Raw genomic sequence first — 12,240 nt, 5'->3', positions numbered from 1 at the left:
CAAGGGATAGCTTTTACCATCACGTCCGTGAGCCTGCCGCAAGGACTGTGGGAGGACTGCGGGACCAGGGAGCTGGTGAGGATGTCAGTCAACTGGTGACAGAGATTAGGACAAAGCACTGCTTACCCAGATGGGATGGGGAGGCAATGTTGCAAACAAGAAGTCATTCCAAGCAAACCTCTTATGTGCAAGAATTCCAAACCACAGCAAATTCACATGCTTTTTGGGCCTTGTGGCGTAGCATGGCTCCTGCCATAAGGGGGAGATAGCCTGTCAGCCCCCTGCTCCTCTCACTGCGCAACAGCAGCTCGTACAGCCCCGTGCGTTGCCACGGCTCTGATCTCTTCTCAGCAGAGAAAGGAGGCTGGAGAGAAGCTGTGAGAGCAGCCGGGAGGCTGTAACGGCCTGCAGTGCCATGCTGCAGCCCATGTATCGACACGTGAAGACACAGCCTCCGGCCGCTGCCTGCCTGTTTGACCCCCTTGCAGCATGTGCGCTGCAGGTGGTGTCCGTTCCCCTCACCAGAGCCTATGAATTCATTTCCCTGCTCCATGTCAGTAACAACTGCAGTGGTGCGTACAGTGCTAGAAACGAAATGCCTTCCTCACAAGATTTCTGAAAAAACCGAATGTATATTTTTTTAAAGTGTGGTGCTCAAGCGGATATGTGTGGAGGTTTCTAGCTCTTTCCATAACCTAAAAACACACTAAAAAAAGGCACAGAATTATTACACATCCTCTGTCCAGCCTCCAGCACAGAAATAAAGCCAACAGCTCAGCTTGCCTGACAAGCTGTGAAGTCAGATAATCCTGTCCAGCTTATTCTCCACTCAGGGGCAATTTGTTCCTTTTAAACCCCTTAACAGCATTTTGCCAAAGCTCCCATCAGGGGAATTGTGATGTGAGCTGTGCTTCCCAAAGACATTCTTGTTCCCCCCCCGCCCCGGGCCCTCCCCTGCCAGCGCCAAGCACAGCCGAGTGAACTCGGTGACCAATACGACTGTTACTCAGATTTTACTCAGCGTGCTGGTTTCCAAAGTGATCCCCTTAACAAGAAGCCCGCGGAGCCCCCACGCACGCTCTAGTCCGCCGCCACCACCAAAATAAAGCTCGCTAATTATGCATGCAGTAATACCTAAAAACACACACAGGCCCCAGCGAGGATCGAACTCGCGACCCCTGGTTTACAAGACCAGTGCTCTAACCACTGAGCTATGGAGCCGCCGCTCAGCGTATTCTCCGCTTGTTCCTAACGGCCCAGCACCGGCCTTCGCCGCCGCCCCCTGCCGGCCGCGCCGCCGCCCCCCGGCCGCCCCTCCACCGGCCCCGCGCAAGGGGCTGGCCCCGCACAGCGGCCTGGCCACCGCCGGGAGGAGCCCGCGGGCCGCCAGCAGCAGCCCCGTGGCTGCGGTGCCGCTCGCTCGCCCGCCCGCACCGGTCAGTCGCCGGCGGCGCGTCCAGCCGGTCAGCGCCGCGGGTGCGTGCGGAGCGCCCAGACCGCAGCAGGGCCCGGGGGGCGTTCGCAAACCGAGAAATTAAACGGATGGGAAACGCACGCAGCCAGTCCGGCCAGAGGAAGCGGCAAAGAGCTTCGGTCGCTCACGGCTGGACTCACCTTTTTTTTTTTTTTTTTTTTTTTTTAACTAGGCGCAGATAAAATTATTTAAACTCCAGTCACATGCCTTTCCAAAAGCAATATGCAGGCCTCCGTCTTGATTCTGCAGGAATATCTATTTCCAGAGAATTCACACTTGGATCAGCAGGTGGGAAAGGGATCCGACGGGATAGCTCATAAACCTGGCTCGGCTAACAGACGTCTTATAAAGAATGTTATACAATTTGGGGAAATAAACCCCAATGTCCACAGCAGGATCAGGGTCTGCACTACTCTGGGCACTGGATGTATAAATATGTGATTTCTGCCCAAAGAGCTTTCCTGTCAAAGGATTTTCTCACATTAACCCCCTGATAGTTTATAATAAATGACAGCAGTAAAATTTGAAATTAAACTTTGAACAATTATTGCTGACTCTTGGAAAACAAAGCTCTGTGGGGCAGCTAGAGAGTAGATACAGTCAACAAAGCAACAGGGGGCAGGTCCATTTTCTCCACTGAATGACATTCATTACATGGGTATGAATTCAAATTGTGAAACTATTCGGTGCAGATAAGTGTTTAAATCCACTATGAGTTTCCTGTTAATTCTCTGTTAACTCTGGAAATAGCAAGAAAGTCTAAGTTGTGTTTCTAGTCATAATGACAAAGATATTCTTGTTAAAATTACAGATCTATCTATTAATCAGGCATTATTTGCTATGTTGTTACTTGCTAGGGACGTGTCTCCTCTGAGATACCATACTTGATGATAAGCCAGGTTGCAGGCTTTTCAATGTTCAAAACATTATTTTAAAAACCAACAAGCACACAAAAAGCCCAACAAAAAAAAATGCTTTATGAAAACTTGTTTATTGTTTGTTCTTTTAAACTTCTGTTGTGTTCTGCTACTGCATGTGACTGCTAAGGCAGAACAACCAGAACAGATTTCAGCAAGGTTTTTTAAGTCCTGATGGGGGTGGCCCTGTCACCCCTAGGCCAAGAGCTGCCCCAGATTCCAGCTATAGGACAAAGGGACCCTCTTTGAACAAGAATAATTGCACTGGGTTTAGTATTTAAAACCCTTATACCCTTAGTCCTCAAGAACTAATGGGCACTTCCACTGATAAAATTAACCTGGGAAAAGCAGACAATTCTGCACTGAAAAAAGTGATAGAGAATGCAGCTGATACTTTCTTTAGGAGCTGAGACTCACAAAGGCAGGATTGTACAAAACCGGTGTGAGAGCTGGCAGCGCAGCTGAGGCGATTGGCGCTTACCTTCTCCCTTCAAGAGGGACTGGCTGCTGGGCTGAAAGATGCTCACCTTCCTCACACGCCAAAATGTGTGGTACTTGAGGAGAGCACAGCTGAAAGTGGCAGCACATACCAATGGGAGGAGTAAAATATCTTCTGCATTCTTCAAAGGGAGCATTATTAAAAAACCCCTACAATGACAATTAAAAATAAATTCTTACCTCTCTTATCATCATCTTAAATGACTGAAAGCAAGGATTTGAAAGCCTGGCTTTCTCTTTCCTTGCTGTCTCTTTATTCTAGGCTCATTTAACAGCAATAAAACAAGATTGACTGGTTTTCATTTGGTCCTGGAAGACGTGTGTCAAAACCCCATAGCAGGAGTGCTGAATCTTGATCGAGCAGTTATTTAGTCCGAAAATGAATCACAAGGTCAGAGGTGTCTGAGAATGGTCCTGGTTCTCAAAGTGGAGCTAATTGTGCTTTAAAATTTTCATGTGCTGGCACTTTGTTGCTACGTTCACATCACTTTAGGGAATGTACAGATCTTCTCTAGAAACTCCTCTGATTACTGTGGAAATAAGAATCAACAAATAAACCAATAAATAATTTGCATCCCTACCAGTTATCTTCTATTCCTCTACACTCTCTATTTTATCTCTCCCCCCCCCATCTTTCAAACACATTTTCAGAGCCAAACCAGTATCTACTTGGCAATATTCCTTTAAACACATATTGTTATTTCAAGTCAATATTACTGAGTATTTCATCTTTTTATAAAAGGGGGCGACTCTTTGCATATGAAGTCTAAAAATGCTTGTCTAACTTCAGCTACCAAAATCTATTACGGCAGTAATCACTCCCTCACTAAGTCTGTACATCAGTGCCTGAGCTGGGAAACCCTCCATTTCTTCAGTGCATTAGTATTGACAAAGCTAGTCCTTCAAATACATTTTTTAATAACCTTTTTATATGGTGCAATATCACTGAAAGTTCACCACATTTATTTTTTGTCAGTTCAGAACAGTGGGATTTCATATGAAAGGGTTGAAAATATTTTTCTGTTAGTGCTCTTCATTTTAAGGGCCCCAAAACATTAATGCTGTGAATGTTAATATTCTGGCCCAATAAGTAATCTCGTTCTGCATGTATTGCAGTTGGGCCAATGGGAGAAACCAGAAAAGCAGCTTTGTGGATCGGGAGCACTGCCAAATTGCAGGGATCTCCTCTATGGTCGATGATTTCTCTCTCTTTTTTTTTTGTTTTTCAGATGTCACCGTAGCAGAACACTGGCATAGGCTGCCTTTCATGTTACCTGAGACATCAAAAGGAGGTACTGAGGACCTGCCTCTTTACTGTTTTCCACCTTTTTCAGGCACTGACACTCACGTCTAATGACTGCAACCTACTGCAAAAATAGCATCCCTGTGCGTGAGGGGCATGCTAGTCTTTGTTGTGTCGCAGGATCCAGCTGTAGCTTTCAAGCTCTTAGAAGCTTTAAGCCTCAGTCTAGACTGTCACATCTAGCCACATGGTAGACACGCTCATGCCTTGGACCATGGACCAGTCCTGCTCCTGAGCTCACCAGCTCACAGTGTGGGTTAGGAGCCATGACAGGAGGCTGTGGGTGGGGGCAGCAGGGCCTGATAGCATGTTCCTCCATTACATTGCACCCGGCTGCTGCTTTCCCACAGAAAGAAACCTCCTGTGCTGGGCACGTGAGGTGCCAAAGCAGAAGGTTCCTGCTGGAGCTGTGATGCAAATGTCTGAACAATAAGTCTCCTGGAAATGAGGAGGAAATGAAGTCCAAAGGGATGAGTTTGCAGAGTCAGCACATGAGGCTCCAAAGATCTGCCCCAGCCAGGTGTCTAAATTCCCACCAAAGTAAAAGAAGAACCAGCTCTTAAGTGGTAAGTTGGGTGGTCACCTCTCTGAAGCTGTGTGCACTTCAGGAGCCATCAGTGGGGCTGGCACTGACTGGAATCTTCCTGGCAGTCTGAGCAGACGAGCCAGGGAATAAATTGATTTGCCCTGCATATTTACAACATTGCTTACTGATTTGGTCCTTTGGTCAGGGGAGAGGTCCTTGGAAGAGGACGTGCCTCTGCTGTGAATTAACAAAGGATTTTGACATCATCCAGCGTCTTTCAAAAACATGAAATTCATTTTCCAGCTGTCACTCACAATTAATCTATTTATTCATGCAGGGGGATAAAATTTACTTCTCTCACATTACACAGCTGTAAAGATCACCTGGGCATTCACTGTGCCAGTCCGTTTGCCCAGCAAAGAAGGAATTTCCCGAGAATGGACCAAGCCTGCTTCCTGCAAAGGGACTGCCACAGCCTCTTTGTTTCCCATCACAACAAAAAAAAAAGTCCCTTTACACTTCCCTCTCTTTAATTCTTCCTGTGTTCACTTCCATTATTGGTTTATCTTTCATTAGGAGGGTAGGCCAGGAGGAAGGCTCGGTGTGTGTATGAAATAGTACTGCAGCAAATGAAAACACCAAAGCAAGTTTCTTTTTTTAATAGGCAAGCTGATAGGAAATGAGTTCCCTGTGGGACAGAGCCGGAGGGGAGTGGAGTTCATATAAGATTTTCTGCACCATTTCGTAGCTATCCAGTTAAGAACAGGCATCAAGCTACTGCAAGGGTCAACAGGTAATTTTCTCTGACACAGAGTGCATGCTGCTCATGCCATTAAACCATGTCAAGGTAATGCAGTGAATATTACACTGACTTGCCAAACGGCATTAACCGTAATGCTTTCTCTACAAGACTTTAAGGTGATGCCTCTTGGAATAATAGCGGCGTGAGGCTGCTGGGAAATCTGACCAAGTATTAGCATCTTTGCAAAGGCTTGAATCCTTCAGTCTTCTTGAAGCAGGGAAAAAAATCTCCCTGTGAACAAGCACTCTAATGTTCATATGAATATGAATAGACATTCAAAAGGAACGAGAATGGGTTATTAAATGAAATACAGGGCCTCACCAACAACAAAACCGGACTGGTTTTCCTTAAAAAGGAAACAAACAATCAAAACCTTGAATATTATTTCAGACAATCCTGGCTGTAAAATCAATACAGAGATCTGTCTCATCTCTAATTTTTATTTTGCACAGTGCAATATTATAAAGAGTAGAAGCAACTCACTCTGCCATTCCTATGGAAACAACATTGGGCATTATTGGAAGACCAGGAAAGTATGAAAATCTCTTTGAGAGCCCTGAGAGCAAAGGCCCATTTCAGTTTATATGGAATTTCAATGTAACCAGTACATTTCATCACAGGCCATATCGTATCTCCAAATTCCTGAGTTATTTTCACTATTTCAGGGGGGAGGGGATTATCACATCTTCCACTCCTTCATTTGATTTCAGCTGAGTCTCCCGGAAAGCAGTACATCACTCTTCTCTACCTACATTTTATGTTGACATCCTCCTGTGTAAAATGACAGGTGTGATGGGCAGATCTTGCTTGCTTACGCAAGACTTCTTTTTATAGTGTAATACAAATTCTTCTTGTTTCCTCTCCGCACTACTTTTAGGTGGCTAATTTAGAGTCCTGAGGCTGTTCTCGTTGAAACCTAGGAGCTCTGTGTCCCAGTAACAAGCTCTCTACCAATAGCACCATATTCTCCTGCTAAAACATCTCAGTTTTGTTTGGGAAAAGAATTCAAGTGGTCGCTTGGGCCATTTATTGAAACTTCAAGCAGTCTCCTGCTCCTGCTTGCTTACTGTCAACAGCAATATCTACTGTAAATTAAAACTCCACCAACTCACTTAAACGGGCTGCGAGGGTGATGACTTTATCATCACCCAGTTGAGCAGCATCTGAACCTCAACCTGTATTTCTGTACCTGTGGCCAGGAGCCCCAGTCCTATATTCACAAGCCACTGGGAGATTTAGAGGCCAGGGCTAAACAGCACCATCACAGCCCAACCTCAATGGTGTGGAGTTCATGCCAAGGTGAAATCTGCAGGAGGAAACAAGTAGCATTTTTCTCTCTGTTCTTAGAAATGAGACACATGGTCCCAGAACTTTCTTAATTATAATGAAGAGGTTGTAACTTCAGTAGTTTTCCAGATGGAATTTTGTCTAACAGAAATCACAGTTTTTGACAGCTAGTTATGATAGTGAAAGAAGAAAGTCTCTAAACTAGAAATTAATTGATATGGAAAGATCTGGCTTTTTAATTAAAAAAAAAAAAAAGTCCAGCTTCTGAAGTAGATAGGTTTAATTTTCCAAATATGTGTGGAGAGTTGCTTTCAAAATTTGCACCTGCACATGCCAGTATAATTTTCTTAGTGCTAACGTACTTTTTAAAAACATGTTCTCATGATCCCTTTTGCCTGGTTTCTATCTCTGTGATACTACTGAGCCTTGAAATGTAACTCTTTGGGGACACTTAGCAGCAATACGCTGGTGCTTTTCATGTATTACATTATTATTCTTTATTTGCACAAACGGCAAAAAGAACTTTGCATTAATATCACGATGACTCCATTCTTCTGGAAGAAAAGAGTACCTGACAAAAGTCATCATCAGAGCTCCTGGCAGTATCTTCAGTGTGAGTTATTAAGGACTATTCTGTCAAAAAGCCAAGTTTCTTGTTTTGAAAAAAGCCCAAAGAATTCATTTAAAATTACAGAATAAAGTGGCTTGGAGGACCTATTAAGCATTGTACAGTAAATAAAATCAGTCTGGTTTTAATACAGTAAATACCATTGGCTGCAAGTCATATTTTAGAATACATTTATTGTAAGAAACTACTTAGATAATGAAAGTAAAGAAAATCTAATTTAATTTTCATCATTTATGCAGTGTGTTTGCTTTTTTCATTTAATTCTGCTTGGATAATGAAAACAGATCGCTTTTTTCCCTTGGCAGTATCATTTTTCTGGTTGTCAGGCATTTGCCAAGGCTGCAGTGATTGGGTTTCAGACACCTCAGGGGAAATGGTTAAATCCTGTTCTCAGTGGAGGGGAGAGCAGGAGAATTCTTGAAAACACATATGTGTAATTTGCTCAGATCAGAGTCTGGCCATGACTGCACTGGTGACAGTCAGCCAAACAGCCCATAACAGACCATGCTGAGAAGGTGCGGGTCACGCATTCCAACCCTCAAAAATCAGTGCAAGACCTACCAGAAAGTGTGCCCATAAGCCATGTCAAAGAATCATAGAATCATAGAAACATTAGGTTTGGAAGGGGCCTTTAAAGGTCGTCTAGTTGAACCCCCCCCCCCGCAAGGAGCAGGGGCATCTTCAACCAGATCAGGTTGCTCAGAGCTGCATCCAACCTGGCCTTGAATGTTTCCAGGGATGGGGCATCCACCACCTCTCTGGGAAACCTGTTCCAGCGTTCCACCACCCTCAGTGCAAAAAAAATTTTGCTAATGTCTCATGTAAATCTCCCTCCCTCTATTTTAAAACCATTACCCCTTGTCCTGTCACAACAGGCCCTGCTGAAGAGTTTTTCCCTGTCTTTCCTGTAGGCCCCCTTTAGGTATTGGAAGGCCGCTATAAGGTTCTTGTATCATATCTTATATGTCCTTCCCACGCTCACAGCCAGGAGCCAGCGCTTGGGGTGGTTTGGTTTGGTTTCAGGAGCACATGGGTTTTGCTCAGGTTCCAGACACAAAGATCTGAACTGTCACTTCAGGTCCCAACAAGGCCAGTTCAATTTGTTCATCTCAGTGACTGGTTTGACATGACGAGCAGAACTTGGCATAAGTGAAGTCACATCTGAAGAATGAGAAAGTGACCCACAGCTGTAAGAGAAGATTTTCAAAGGTGTTTTAAGACCTAACTTCAACAGTGGGATGTAATTCACTGTCAGAAATTACAAGTCTACTTACTGTGACAATCTGGGCAGCAGTTCCTGGAGGACAGATAAGCACAAGCCTCTCATTTTTACAGTTTCTGTTAACTGGAGTAAAGTCCAGATGCAAAGACCCCTGTCCTTCAGTGAAACACAGCTACAAACTTTATCTCACTAATGGGCTGAAGCTGGATCTGACACCCCTGGATTCCAGGAAGGTATGGATTTGAATCATCTGTTTCAGTACAGTCTCATTTTTTTTTACTGTAAATCTCTGATATCTTCTAGTAGGATAAAAATCCAATTCGGTAGAATCCATTTTCAGGTCCTACAATGGTTCAGTACAAGAACATGAGGGATTACACCTAGGATGATCTTTGAGTTTACAATCCTTTCTCTCGAAGTTGTTAAGACTGTAACAGAAAGATTTTATTATGGTTTATTATTAAACATCCTCATTCAGCTAAGGCTGTAATAAGAACCTGATTTCCTGCAAATTGTTATACACTAGGGGGTGCAAACATCCTTTTAACGAGTCCAGAAATAAACAGTCTTACCAGTGCCAGCAAGAAAAGCGCCTGGTCCTGTACTAAAGCCTGCGTGGAACATATCTGATTTTTTAAGTCATGTTTGGCTCATACAGATGAATAAATAAGAGCACTGCTTTCAGTAACAGCTTTTGGATGTTTTCTGGGTTTATATACGGAGCAGAGAAGATGCTGACGTAGGAGTTACATAAGAGGAGAAGTCAGACCCAGCCTACTTTGCATGCTGTTGCCTACAGCTTTCTCATGTCCTGTGGTGACTCAGACACTGCTATAAGCTTCGCCTTAACTTTTTACCCCCACATTTTCGTATCATTGTGTGACGAGTTAGTCTTCTGACTCAGGCACTGGCTGAAGTCCTCATTTCAAAGCACTTATTCTTCTGTTGTTATATTAAGACCTGGCTCTTGCAAGTCATGGTGTGAGGCACAGTGGGCTAAGCAAGGCAATGTTGTTTCACCTGCCTGGGCTCCATCTGACAAAGTGTTGATTTTCTCAGCTTGTGACAACAGAGCATTTAAGCGCTTATTTAACAGGGAACGGTGCTGGTTCTGCTGGATGTGATGGCATTGCTCACATGCATAAGCATTAATCATGTGTTTGCGCACCTGTAAATGCACTGGAACAGAGTTGGGTACAAGCAGAGAGTTCCAGCTCCAGCAGCAGTAAGCCTTCAGTCCCTCTACTTATGCATCATTACTTACTCGTGCATCTCTACTTACAGATAAGGAACAGAGCATCTGAAGACATATCATCCTCTCACAATAATGCATTCTCCTTTTAGGTCACAGAAAACATTGTGCAGACACAAATAAATACTTATGAATGCAGGATCCCCTTGTGCAACATTTCTTTTGCATTTATTCATTTGCCCATTCCTTATCTCGGCAAGGCAGGATCCAGGTCAGAAAGTCCTTTCTTCTAAATCATGTACACAAATGACTAAAATCCAAACTCATAAATAAAGGTTGGAAAAAATCCCATGGTTTAATGCACTTAGGCTTTTACGTCTGTCTTGCGTAGACTCCATTTTTTCAGGGATTTTGCAGATGTCTTTGCATCCCAGACACAAATGCCATCTTGTGATTTATGGAACCCTACCTAAATACCTCAAACTCTCCACCTGCTACTTGGTACCGTTCCTACCATCAGCTTTTATTTCTGCAGTGTTTCATATAACCCTCTTTCTCCCGTATTCCCTTCTATGCCACTTCATCACTATATCAAAACAAAACAAGTGTATCAAAGCCAGTCTAATGCATTATGGTTAAATATTTCTTTCTAAAGGAGAGCAGACCATTCAGAACACCATTAAGATGGAATCCAAATTGAATCTGGTGCAGCCATAAACTATCTTAAATGAATGTTAATAGAGAAGGACAATTACTGTTGACTTCAGAATGCAAACAAGAAATTCAGACACTGATTCCTATCAGCCCATTAGAGATGGCTGAATTCTGCACACTGTTTTAACAGTTGCTTAGCAATGGAAAATAAGCTGTTCTGTCTCTTATCATTAGAGGTATAGTTAGAACAATACCTATTATTGAACTGAATAGGTATGAAATTAGTTTATATTGTTCCTCTTTTTGAGATGGCACTTGGCAGCAAAGTGAGTTGTTTAGGCTGCAGGCAGAAGCAGTGATTTTTTTTCCTGGAGCTATCTATGGAGATAAAATGAAACTGAGGCTTTGCTGTGGCTGTTTATCTGAAAGCATCATCAAAAAGACTTTGCTTGTGTGTGTTTTTGTGTGCAGGAAGAAAGAGGTTCTCATTCAAATGTCTTCTTTGAGTAAATTTCCAAAGATGTGACAGCACTGATGACTGGAGCCCATTCAAAAAGCAAACGCAGCAATACTGCTGTGCCACCTCCTCCCTCCTTCCTGCACGGGCACCTCTGATGAGGTACCTCGGCTCTGATCTGGGGAAAAATATGGTGATTAAGCCACCAAAGCCAAGATCCAGAAGGACATTTAGGCATTTGTCATTTGCTGTGGTAACTCCTATCTTTCAAGTGTGCACCTTCCAAAACGGAGTCCACACAGCTGTAGAATTCAACATCTGCAGCAACATTCACACCTAGCATGTGGGATGCGCAGTTGCCACAGCAGAGAATGCTTAGCAGGTCAGTCTGTTTTAATTCCTGGTGCTGCAAGGTCTTAATTACGTCTTTCTAGTTAGGATTTATACTCACAGCTCCTGCCTCCCACAGGAATTCCCCAACAACATGGTATTGTTGTTTAGCCGGAGTCACCACACGTTTTCTCACTCACCCTCCCCCTCCCCAGCAGGATGAGGGAGAGAACTGGGAAGAAAACTCATGGGTTGAGGTGAAGACAGTTTCCTGAAATAACAAAGGAAAACTACAATAATAACAGAATATAAGGATATTAAAATACACAAAAAGAACAATGTACGTTTTCTCACCACCTAATGTCCCAATGACCGATACAGCCCATCCCGAGCAGCAATCACGGAAATGAAACCGAGCAGCAAGCAAAGGAGCTAAAAGGGAGCCAGCAAGGTAGAGGGAACGATGCCAGCAAATGAGAGAGAAAGGTGGATGCCAGGAAGGCAGATACCTGCCCTGGCCAACCTCCACTTACATACTGAGCATGACGTTTATGGCATGGAATACTCTCTTTGGCCAGTTTGGGTCAATTATTTTGTCTGTCTTTCTCCCAGCTTCCTGCACCTGCACGTTAGTGAGACTTGGAAAGCCGGACAGTGTCCTTGGTCTCATGAACAACAACTCGTATCATCAGTGTGTTTATCAACATCTTTCACATATGAAATCCAAAACACACCAGCTACCGAGAGGAAAATTAACTCCACCCCTGCCGAAACCAGGACACATGGCTGCTTTGAGGCACATGCTTTACAAGACAAACTGAACTTGATAAGGGCTAAAGCAAAAATTTCAGATAGGCCAATAGGCCATAGGCCAATTTGTCATCTTCCAAGTCTGGTGCAATAAAGTATGAATTATTTTAAGTACAGGTGAGTAATTTCAACAGGAAGTC

The 12,240-nt window shown here is 43.7% G+C and overlaps 1 non-coding gene across 1 annotated transcript; it reads right to left on the bottom strand.

The window, feature by feature from the left end:
* Positions 1-1,148: 1,148 nt before the first annotated feature.
* TRNAT-UGU (transfer RNA threonine (anticodon UGU)) lies at positions 1,149-1,221 on the bottom strand. The gene has a single exon. It is a non-coding gene; the product is annotated as a tRNA-Thr (tRNA).
* Positions 1,222-12,240: the final 11,019 nt, after the last annotated feature.

The sequence above is a fragment of the Chlamydotis macqueenii genome, chromosome 5, assembly GCF_036417535.1.
Source record: "Chlamydotis macqueenii isolate bChlMac1 chromosome 5, bChlMac1.mat, whole genome shotgun sequence".
In the NCBI taxonomy this organism is placed as follows: Eukaryota; Metazoa; Chordata; class Aves; order Otidiformes; family Otididae; genus Chlamydotis; species Chlamydotis macqueenii.
Note: the sequence above shows the minus strand (reverse complement) of the source record. Positions and strands in the feature narration are given on the sequence as shown.